The sequence below is a fragment of the Bidens hawaiensis genome, unplaced genomic scaffold, assembly GCF_021521415.1.
Source record: "Bidens hawaiensis isolate Kalapana, Puna unplaced genomic scaffold, B.hawaiensis_p1.1 tig00030158_1, whole genome shotgun sequence".
Taxonomy (NCBI): Eukaryota; Viridiplantae; Streptophyta; class Magnoliopsida; order Asterales; family Asteraceae; genus Bidens; species Bidens hawaiensis.
In genome coordinates this window covers 102,328-115,186 of record NW_027495002.1, presented here as the reverse complement: position 1 = coordinate 115,186, position 12,859 = coordinate 102,328, and positions in this window count along the sequence as shown.

Below are 12,859 nucleotides of genomic sequence, written 5' to 3'. Positions count from 1 at the left end.
GCCCAAGACTCCTGGTGGAAACGTCTTTATGCTTGCATGACAGATTACTTCTCCAAATGGATCGAAGCTGAGGCATTTGTCCAAGTTAAAGAAAAGGATGTGATCTAATTTATCAAGCACAATATCCTGACAAGATTTGGTATCCTGACAGAGATCGTTTGTGACAATGGATCACAGTTCATCGGTAGTAGAACCACCAACTTTTGTGAAAGTTGGGGAATCAAGATGGTAACTTCAACTCCAGTACATCCTCAAGCTAATGGTCAAGCAGAGTCTAGTAACAAGATCATCGTCAACAATTTGAAGAAGAAATTGGGATCCAAGAAGGGAAAATGGACTAAAGATCTACCATTCGTTCTTTGGGCTGATATAACCACTTCAAAAAAGGCAACAGGTCAAACACCCTTCTCTTTGGTGTTTGGGGTCGAAGCCGTTATCCCTACAGAAATGGTGATCCCCACATCAAGAACCAGCATCCAAGATACTGAGTCCAACAACCAAATCCTCACTGAAGACCTTGACACTATTGATGAACTCGGAGACCTTGCCAAAATCAGAATGGCAGCTTATCAACAAAGAATAGCCAAGTCCTACAACAAGAACATTCGAATCCGAAGATTCCAAGTAGGCGACATGGTGTTAAGAAAGGCATTCCAGAATACTACCAACCTAGCAGATGGAAAGCTAGCTCCAAAGTGGGAAGGTCCTTACTTGATCGATTCAGAAGCAGGCAAAGGGGCCTATAGATTAATCACTATGGAAGGAGTCCCTATACCAAGAGCCTTGAATGCTATCCATCTTAAGGCATATTTTTGTTAGTATCCTTAACGGGTATGTTCATATCCTCAACATTTTGAGATAAAGGTATGTTCTCTGATCTACTTTTACATTATTTCATATTTAAACTTTATTATCTCTTTATCAAGTTTACTGACTTAAGTATCGGAGGAGTGTTAGCCAAGCTAACACCCACCCCTCATTAAGAGTTTAGTGTTTTGCAGTTATCCTAAGGATACGTTATCTTGACAATAGTTAGAGGTTGATCACCTCCCACACGAATATGATATCCCTGATATCTACTAAGGTTTAAAGGTCTTCACCTTTCTAACGAACGCCTGGAGCGCACAAATATGATATCCCTGATATCTACTAAGGTTTAAAGGTCTTCACCTTTCTAACGAACGCCTGGAGCGCACGAATATGATATCCCTGATATCTACTAAGGTTTAAAGGTCTTCACCTTTCTAACGCCGCCTGGAGCGCACGATGATTCGGATATAGTTCGAGGCAGGCGGACCAGACCAGCTGATAATCCATTTGTTGCTGGCTATATATCGAATCCTTAAGATAAGTGGCAGACGTGTCACACATATGGTTTATAACATTTTCATGTAATCTAAGGTTTATAACATTTTCATGTTATCTAAAGTTTCGGCATTTTCATGTCCACACATTTGGGACTTTCCCCAGTTTTATCCAAGGTTTAGACATTTTCATGTCTCTCAAGTAATGGCTTTGTCGCCAGAAAATAGGCTTTATTGCCAGTAAGCAGGCTCTATCGCAAGTAAATGGGCTTTATCGCCAGAATTATCTAACTTTGTTTTAACAGATCGGAAACCGGCCAGGTCGCTAAGTATAGAGATATTACCAAGTTGTTTTTTAACTTAGCAAATCTCAAAAGCATGGTGAATAAAAAGACCAGCAATTGGGACATCGTGTGTAAGTTCGTAAATTTATTATCATCTGCGGAGGTACACTTTTATACCTGATATTTCCTTTGCATTTTATTTGAAATATGATCTTTCGGCTCGATTGTGTCAAACCTTAATTATAGAGGTTTTAAACATATATTTTCTGGATGTGTTATCCTTAAAGCATTTTTCTAAATGTATTAAGGACATGTTCTCTACAATACACCAACCTCAAATATTGTATTTTTTAATATGATAAGTTTTAAGAATTTATTTCATAGATATATTATACATAACATATCTTACTTTTGGAAGTTTAAAACCATTTTGGATGTGTTATGTTAAAAACATATTAGATTGATTTTTCTTAATGTTTATCAACACTTTAGATTCAAGGATATATTGTCCTTAAAATATTTTATCTCAATGCATGATTGAACTTAAAAACATATTTTTAGATATAATCCTTAGAATATTTTACTCTAAAGTATAAAGAATCTAAGAAATATGTTTAGGATATATTATCCTCAAGATAGTCTATTTCAAAAACTTGAGAATATTTCACAAGACATGTTCTAATTAAAATATATTCAGATAAATTATCTAAAATGACATACAAAACACAACGCTAAAGCCACAAGATCATATTATTACTAACATCAAGTGCAGATAGATAAAAAGACAATGCAAGGGCTTCGTCTTCAATAAGTGGAAGATCCCTCCACCCAAGCATTGCTAGATGTTCAAAAGTCAAGATAACATGGGCTTCGTCTTGAAAAGTCAAGATCCCTCCACCCATATATCCTAAGCATAATTGTTTAAAGACAGAAAAATAAATTGTTCAACAAAACAGCCATTACAAGCCAACATCAAACCACAAACAAACATACTTAAAAAACTGGGCTCAGACCTTGTCTTTTCCACCTTCATTGCCCAGTTGCGCCTTATCACCGGCTGCCTTCGCCGCATCCTTGATCACCGCCTCCACAGTGTCACCAGCTTCCTTCTCCACTTCACTCGGACCCGGCTCTTCCACATTCTCTCCGCCACGATCTTCTCCCAAGCGACCACATCCCAAAAATGAATTTCCAACCCGGCAGCCTTCGCCTCCTGAGCCTAGACTTGATGGCGGAAAGCTTGGGTTTTTTACTTATGGTGATTGAAGATGAAGAGCAAAGAGAGAAAGAAATTTACCTGGATAATGATCGGGTGAAGGTTCAAAATATTTATCTGAGATAAACATAAGATAACAAAGGGGTTTTGACGTTTCTATGGATGATCGACACGTGCAGCTTATCCACTCCATCTGTAGAATTTGAGATTTAAAAAATCAACAGCTGTAAACCACCTTTTACAGCCGTTAATTTTGGGGACAATTGTTAGGGCTCGGAATTTCAGTATCCTAAGCAAACGATATGTTCAGGATAACTCCATGATATAATATAATCCGAAGCTACAGGTATCCTTAATATATTATTGTGCTAACGATTCCACCGCCCTTCTTTGATGTTTAATAGGTCATACAACGTTCCCATGTGCTCTTAAAGACTCGGACTACTCGCCAACAACCTCAAAGAGCGTGCTTAACAAGGGAAAACGGCTACCTTAAATAAAACGTGTTTAAAAAGGAAACGTGAAAATCAAATGGATACCTTAAATAGGACGTGGTAGAAAAGGAAACATGGCTAAATAGAAGGAATCAATTATTCCCGGAAAAGTAGGAACGACTAATTGCTTTAGTCTTCTATTTCCATAGTTATAGGAATTCTTGTAAGCTATTTTTGTGTATAAATAGAGCTAAACACTGGATCATAACACACACTTTATCACATGAGACTTACTAGTACTCGCTCTCATTGTAATCACGATCCAATTAGCTCCATCACTTGTAACCACCTTTTGTTATTAATAAACTGGTGGTGATAGTTTTCACCACCGGGGTTTTTCTTCTCGTTATCCTCAAGATAACGGGTTTTTCCTCGCAACAAATCGCTGTGTTCTATCACTTTTACATTCGTTTCAAGCAAGCACCAAGTCCCAGTTACTAATTTGGTTACGAAATTACCTTTGTCAATTTTTGACTAAAACACAAATATTATAAGTTATTAATATTTATAACAAAATACCTAAATATCAATATAAATAAGCTAAATACATTTTTAAATACTAAATTATTCTAATTATTCTAAAAAAGGCTAATAAATAATTGGAAAAATGATATTAGTTATTTAATATTATAGAAATACGAAGAATAACGTTTTATATTTGTAGTTAAAATATGCCGAAGTTGATCGAATAGATCCGATTCTGACTGATGTTGATCACCTTTTATCGATCTTAGTAAATAGTAGTTAAACAAAGTCGGTACCTTGTAACAAATACTTGAGGGGATACGACGACCTTGTAAACCTGCTTTTACAACATTGATATATTGCAATTTTGTATGTCTAGTTATATTTAATAATTTAGAAAGTTTTTTTTATGTGATATAAAATATCAAGCTTAAGTATTCTGTATATATACAACAATATATATATATATATATAAACAAAAATAAAAATGTTGTCACATATGTCCATCCGGGTTTTTGTCCCACCGTGTGTTACGCCGGAGAGTTATGCTTTTGTGGTGGCACAACAACTGTCAAGTGACAGTCAGCGGTATGGTTTTCCGAGGGAACGCCCAAGCCAAACTTTGAAAGCAGCGTGAGCCCGGTTAAGACAACATAGTCTGGCTAGAGCGGAGCATCAGAGCTCTTTAAATTTAGAGATTGCGGTAGCCTAAATACAATAACGTGATTGTTCTAAAAATGAATATTGATATTTACGCCATGTGATATAAAATATCAAGCTTAAGTTAAGTATATTATAGCAATATATATAAAAATAAAAATAAAAATGTTGTCACATATTTTAATAATAACAATTTCTTAACACATACCGAATTTGACTACCCGTGGATAGAGACGTGAGCTAACAAAAATTACCTAAGAGAAATAGAGAATCATTAAACTAATCGTTTGTCTTTTGGCGGTCTAGAAAATTTGTAGGTGAGGCCCTTCTTAAAATAAATAGCAACCCAACTAGGTAATGTTATTGTGTTTAAGAATGATCTAATTTTTCTTTTAAAGGCAACTCAGACGCCTAACTCCAAATTATATTTAATAATTTGTTAGGATTTGTACAATAATCTTCTCCTCAAGAGTCAAATCTTTACCACTCTGACTCACTTAAACGGCAAATATGATTAAATAAATCATGATTCTCATCTTCTCGATATAATAATTGAATGTTCATTTCCTTGTATAAAAGGATTTGAAACATAAATAAAATAATAATTTTACTATAAATAAAAACATAATAATATGCGACTAATTTTGAAGTGTGTAGGAGGCCTTAAAGCGTTTTCACCATGTGAGTTTAAGGTCATTTGCCACATCTGAAGAGCAAGTTCCTCTCATAGGGTGGAAAGGGTGCCCCTGGGGATCAGGTAGTTTAGGAACACTGTCGCAAATCATGCAAGTTTGACTTCTGGGTTGAACTTCGGGTTCACAAAATCGATGTATAAGAGCATTCATATTTCATCCATCATTATTTTTATTTATGAAATTATTTTTCTCAATTATAAATTGTTTATTGGATTACATCGAAACAGAAGGCAAGCGGGCAACAAGCTGCGCCGCTACCCCTTATAAATTAAATCATTATTTAATTTATAATTTAACTAAAATTTATATTTTTCAAATTTAATACTCATTTTTGAAATCTCACATAACTCATTCACTAATTTTATCTTTATTTTACTTACAAACAATTATTTTATTATACTTTTTCCCTCTGTATCACACCCTTACGATTTTTATTTTTTGATAGTTTATTTTCATTTTTCGATAGTTTTCAATTCCACTCATTATGCTATCATTAAAATTTACACAATTATTGTATTATACTTCTTCCCTTTGTACCACACCCTCACGATTTTTATTTTTTGGTTGTTTATTTTCATTTTTCTATAGTTTTCAATCGCCACTCTGATTGAAGATTTGCAATGAATTTGTGTTTAATTCATGTTCGATTGTGGAATTGGGGGTGATCAGAGATGGTCAACGTGTTGGTGGTGGGGTTGAATTTGAGTTTGGAGGTAACGTGTTGATGGTGAACGATTATGGTGGCACGCGTTGTGGTAACCGTCGTCAAAGAATCTAATGGCCGGAGGTGGTTGCCTGTAAACAGAGAAGAACGGTGGGGAGCTTGGAGAGGATTTTCCGACAAGGGTTCCGATTTCGACGTAGGAGAAACCATTCCAACAAGCTAGAAGTCACTCGGTTTTCCAGTGAGGGCTTCGATGGCAACGTAGGAGAAACCATTCCATGGAGCTAGAGGTGAGCCGGTTTTTTGGCAAGGCTTTGATGACGACATAGGAGAAACCATTCCAAAGAGCTAATTTGTTACCCCACCCAGACACATGTTCTAACCGATTCTTGGCAAGATCTAATCGGTTCTAGCCGCCAAGTAATTTCGATAAACAATTGTTCGTGTCTCCCATTAATCAAAGTGCTCCAAGGTGATATATCTGCTTATGGTGGTGGTGTGCGGTGTTGTGATGATGGTGGCTGAGGTGAAATAAGAGGGGTTCAAATTGCATGTTAAAAGACGACAAAGTTGTAAATTGCAAGGGTATAATGGTTTTCATACGATTTTCAAATTTGGGACTAACGGTGGGTTCCAATTGCAAAAAATGACCACCACAGGGCCCATATTTGCCAAAACGACACCACAAGATTGCAACCTTCGTTTTGGGTTACACCACAAGAACCATATTTGCAATTAACTCATTTTTGCAACTCTACACAAATTTTTGCTTTGATATTTTTATAATAACTAGTATCACTAATTTATGACACTCAATAGTTTAGCACTCATCAAGTATTTTCTTTTCCTATGTATTAAATAAACTTATAATTTATAATCTGTTACAATAAAATCTAAGAGAATAAAAACAAGAAACTTGTCAAGTCTTAGAAGAGGTTTATCCACAATTTAAAAGCCACTTTGGCGCCACATAAAATGGATAAAAGGCAGTCGTGTCCTTATTACTTTTGGCCAATTTTAAAGGCAACATTCTAAAGCAACACAAATATTTGTTGACCACATAAATACTTCATTATCCGCACCATTTCTATTGAATTATGTACAAAGTATCACACCAGTTTTCTAAAACAAATTAATATTTTATAAGCCTCAAAAATTTCATTACACCAACTAAAAAAACCACTTTTAACTACAAAACATCGGGATTAAGATAATTAATAAAGTGATTTAACAAAATAATCCATTACTAATACTAGATAACGAGGTGACATTATTCAAGATCGAACCTCAAAATATTCAAGATGTGTCTTTACAACGTTCCATCCACAAGAGTTTGATCTTAACCCTCTTCAATCTTGAGCCTTACCTAAGGCAAATCAACTTCAAGGATTGGTATGGTTGTGTAATTACATAATCAAAATAACGGATAACTCGAAACTAAAACCAAACAATGAAAATTTGCAAAATCCATACCATCTAACATAATTTAGGACGGCAAAAGTTGTTCATGCTGGTCTTAACAAATTTTGGTGTAAATCCTCAGCGTATCTACTTCCTTCATCGTATGATCATAAGGGTCTGGCATAGATTACGTTATAACATCCTAATATTATGGATTTTATGAAATGAATAAACAACGTTTATTTTGGGATCTTTGTGTTAACATGTAAGAATGGGGTGCTAGGTGTGTGGTTTACAAATATGGAGGAGGGTAATTACCCCTAAATTTAAAGTTTAGCATAATGTATGAATCTAGTCACCACCACTACTACAATTTCATTATCAATTTTCACCTCTATGTTTCTTTGAGAGAGAGAGACAGAGATGGGGGGGGGACCATTTCCTATCTACATTCAGTTTTCGATTCTAAGCTTGAGAGTGTTAAGACCATGTTTTGGTGTTGAATATCCGTAAAGAGTGTGTTTAAGCCCCATCACCATCTTCATCATCGAGCTAGATTTCGAATATATCCAAAAGGTAAGGACTTTCACGCTAAATCTCGCATGTTATCTAGGGGTGATGCTTGTTATAATGCTAAAGGTTTTAATGCACGTGCTTTAATCAATAAAATTAGGATATTGACGTGTTTGGGTAGAACTTCGTGGAAAGTCGCCGTTGTTGAAGTTGCTAGGATTTTTATGTACGTTTCATATGAAACTAAATTTACATGAAACTTTGTTTAAACAAAAGCTTGTTTAAACAAAACTAAAGAAAAAAAATGAAAGCTCATCTAAAGCAAAAAAAAAAAAAAGGTTTAGGCGAAAGTTTGCCTAAGCAAAAGAACAGTCTATGCTAAAGTATAGTAACCTAACTTTTGCCGAGATTGATCATACGAATGCAAGACTTAATTGAAATGCAATTACACAAAAGAGTGACTTAGGTGAAAAAAAATGAGTCTTAACACTTTCGCATGTATAGTCAATGAAAGTTAGTGTAAGGGAAGGTAAACCCAACTTTCATTTAATTAAGAGAAAGTGTCATAGTTTTGGGTCACAATGTTTAAGCGAAGCTTAGACCCCCTTGTATATGTGAACATTAATTAGTATCGAGTGTTTAGCATGGGAATAGATCATCAAGTATGTTAGTGGTTGATACCTAAAGTAGTTAGCAGAATTCTGAAACCCCTTATTAACTTTTTTTTTGGGTGGGGTGGGGGCTCGCATACTTAGATGTCAACCTTGAAATGTTTAATGAATGTGACGTTTTATGGATGACACGTTTTCATGTATGAAATGTTTGAATGAAAAACCGGTTATGTGTAATCAAAGATAAAGGAAAATGTTTTATGATAAATAAAATGGTAAATTTAAATAAGTCTTACATTGACAAAAACATGTTATGCCACCTTCAGGATATATGGTAAAGGATTTGTAACGTACGCCTTAGTCACGTGGAACTTTGGCCGATTATGTCTCCCTCTATGGATGTATGGTAAATGAATGATATCTTGGCCCGATATTATCCCCTGTATAGTATGGTAAAGGAGTTATAACACGGCGCATTATGACTTCCTCTATGATATTGGTAGTGCCTTTGTGGTTTGTCAATGTTTATACAAATGTGTATTGCTATGGTATGGAATGATGAAGATCATTCATGTATGTTATGTATGGACTGATATAGACACTAAAATGTTGACTTATAAACATGATATGTTTAAATATTATGTGCCCTCGTGGTATGCATTACCTATGATTCATGTTATATTATGTTATGATGTAAAGCCTACGTTTAAAACTCAATCAGCAACGCTAACTATTAGTATGCACATTAGTTTAAGTATATGTTCAGGTTATTGCCTTGCATCATATAGTGCATCAGAGAAGGTTATCTTCCTCGAAAAATGGCATACTATTATCTATGTTTTTGTTTCAAGACAATCATGTTTGAATAAAGGATTTGAATTCAAATAATTAAATAATGATTATGATTTGTTTGCTGGACGTATTTAGCTGCTTTATGAATGCATTTCTTTAAGTTTAAGACCTATGTTGTATGTGTAAACCTAACGTTTGAATCAATAATTTGAATTCATAATGATTATGTTATGTATGTTGGGCGTATTGAGCTGAATCAAGAATTTGAATTCATAATGATTATGTTATGTATGTTGGGCGTATTGAGCTGCTTTACGAATGGATTTCTCTAAGTTTAATAAGTATGTCACGCGTGCAATCCTAACAGTTGACTTGTCGAGGCCCTAGGTTAAAGGGTGATGTATATAAAATTATACATCTTTTCAGCACTAAAATATCTCAAAATAGGCATAATATCAGCAATAATATTAGAATAAATAACCACTAATGTTTATAATTTTTATTTCTAGGTAATTATAACCTAAAAGAATAAAACAAGCTGATATACGAAGAAAAATAAAGAAAGCTGTGAAAACCGACTCAACACACCTCATGTTGAAGTAAGGCATGCCCATGTTATACGAGGAAAAGATAAAATTCAAAAATCACAATATGACCCATGTTAACACCAGCACACCCCATGTTGAAAGTACAAAAGGAAAAGACAAAACCGATGAAAACACAGGCCATGTTGACATCAACATGCCACTGCTGACAGCACAATAGAAAAGATAAAATAGAAGCTTCTTGGCTCAACACGGGTCGTGCCCAGGCTCAACACGGGCCGCGCTCTCTCTCCTGATGTACTTCTAACAACGAGCATTTAACAATATCAGACAAAAGAGTCAACACAGTCGTGCCCATGTCAACACGGACCGTGTTGAAAGCCTTGATTAGCCTATAAATTGAATGCTCATCCACCACATTCAATAGACAATCAAGACGCTTAATACACTTCACACCCTCCTTTCACCACCATTAATAAGAGAATCATTCATTCCCCCTTTTGAAGATCAAGGAGATTAAACTTTTGGAAAAAGTCATTTACATCAAAGATTAGTTGCTCAAATTTGTTAGACTGTTCTAATTTGATTATGTTTGTATCTATTATTTTGATGTATAACATTATGCTTAGTATTGGCTAAACTTTCATAGTATCATCTTGGTTTATAATGAATTTTAACTAAGTTTAATAATATTGGTTAAACATATAATTGGTTTATAAAAAATATAAAAAGTAAAGGTTATGTTGTAAGTATCACTTGATGAGAAATGTTAAAACACTTTTAAAAGATACACCAAATGCCGAGCTTGATGATAAGCCAGGGAACTGCCATCTTGAAAGAGCTTGATTGATAAACATAAATCCTAATATAAACATGGACCAAATGGAGTATTAGTAGTAAATAGATTGTTGATATTAATCCACTAAAATTGGTTGATTACTTGTCAAGTGAGTGTGCAACATAATCTATCTAAACAACTCTTGGGTGGTTATTACAAAGTTCTATAATAATCCAAGAGTTGTGTAGGTTAATACTTGTTAGTTCAAGGTTAATTTTTTACAACTTAACTGATTTTAACTGGTATTTTAAGTATAATACAAAGGTTATTTTTTCTAAAGTATCAAGGATAATTCACTTAGTAATTTAAGGGATTATCTCATCTTTAAAGTGAGTTATCTTATGAATACTTAATATAAACCAACTTGCTTACGTAAAATAATGTTTTACTGGAGATCATGAAGTTATGCCTATCTCTTTCTTTTATTATCATACAATAACATGACTTAGGAATAAGGTGCTATTCTCACATTTAATTACCAAAACAAGTTTATATAACATGTTTACCAATTAATTGTTAAACTAAGTGAAGAGGAGTCTTAACCCAGATGGTACACTTTTATCCTTAATTATTTCTATAAAAATATAAAAACAAAAAATATTGTCTTTAATTTATACTTTTAGATTTCTTTTAAAATTTACTTCTTAAACCAAAACTAATATAATGTTTACTTCCAGTTAAAATAATACAACGATTTAGTTGTAAAAATAAAAAAAGTGTGTCCGTGGATCGATTACTTGGTTCTTACACATACTTTGCTATATATATGATAGGTACACTTACTTATTTGTGTGTGATCTAGTTAAGATAAAAAATTTTATAAATCTAAAACTTGACTTTGTGCGAAACAAAACATTTTAAACAACAATTTTTCGTACTACTCCCACATCACATCAAGGGGTGTTTCATAAGCTAGGTCGCATAATACATGCCAATTTCAAGTCTAATACAAAATTTTAACGTTGAATGATCCATTTTACTCTCAAATTTAATATCTGGGAGAACTAGTCACACAATGATGGAGAGTTATATGATGAATACTAGAGTTGGGCAAGGAAAGCACAATCTAAATCTTGGAGAGTAAGCGTGGACGTGTGTGGTTATGACATTGTGATGGTGAAAGTGTGAGACCGCGAGCTATTAAATGAAAATTTGAAGGTTAAGAGGTATGGAAAAAACACTAAAGATATAGAAAAGGTTTCTAAGGTCTTGTTAGAGTTCAAGTCCCGTTGTGAGCATAATGGTGTAGTAAATTTAGGGTGTGTGAATTTATCGTTAAATAAAAAAGTCAAAAGGTTAAAAACAAAGATTTAACAAATGTTAGAAAAATAAGATTCGAATATTAGACATGGATCGACGAAAGTAAAATGGCATATTCCAATCCATCTATAGCATATGGGTCTGTTTAGTATGAGGTAATGGAATGCATGATGAAATAGAATGGACGAAAGAATGAAATAAACAATGAATTAATTACAATTCCATTGTCCCGTTTGGTTACCATATGAAAATGGAATGAATAATTCCTTTACGCTGTTTGGTAAGCAAGAAAAGACTAATGAATGAAATAAAATTAAAAAATTGACAAAAATGCCCTTACCTCAAAACAAAGAAAATTTATAAGTTTTCACAATATTATTCAATCAAAAACTATAATAAACTGTTTTTCATTCCACGAATGGAAATGAATGCTTACCAATCAGTGTTCAACTTTATATCAAATATAAATAGAGAAGGTTACTTGTCATTAGAATCTCATATGTCATGGTTATTTTAAGCAAACGTAATTGTTAAGGAAATTAATTTGATAAAAATTAGAAAGGTAACTAGCAATTTCTTACCAGGCCAGGCCAGGCCAGGTTAAATTCTTGATATCTAGAAACCTAACTTAATATAATAAAATCTGCCATGTATAACAAAATTGCAACCACAAGCGTATATAGGTAAACTAGGGCAATTTTTTAATATTATACAATCACAGTTCCATTACTCCAACAAACATTACATTATAATTTACAATTAGACTAGTATTGTCTAGCAAAGAATCACTAAACTTTGCCGATTTAAACAAAACCTCTGTTAAGTACACAATTAAGCGTTAACAAATTGAATCACTTGAACTCAATTAGTAGAAAAACTGAACCTACTAAGCATTGATTATTTGTTGAAACTTCTTAAGCCATTGATCGCTTTAATCAGCTTGAGATCGAACAACGTCGTTTGGTCATGCTAAAGTGTGTTTAGCGCTTCTTTGACATTGTTCTCTTGCGTTCCAAATCATAAACCAAATTATACCTCTTCATATGGTTTTCCAAATCATAAACCAAATTATACCACCCTAATCTGTCTGATTACTAATTTTGGAAAGTTAATGACT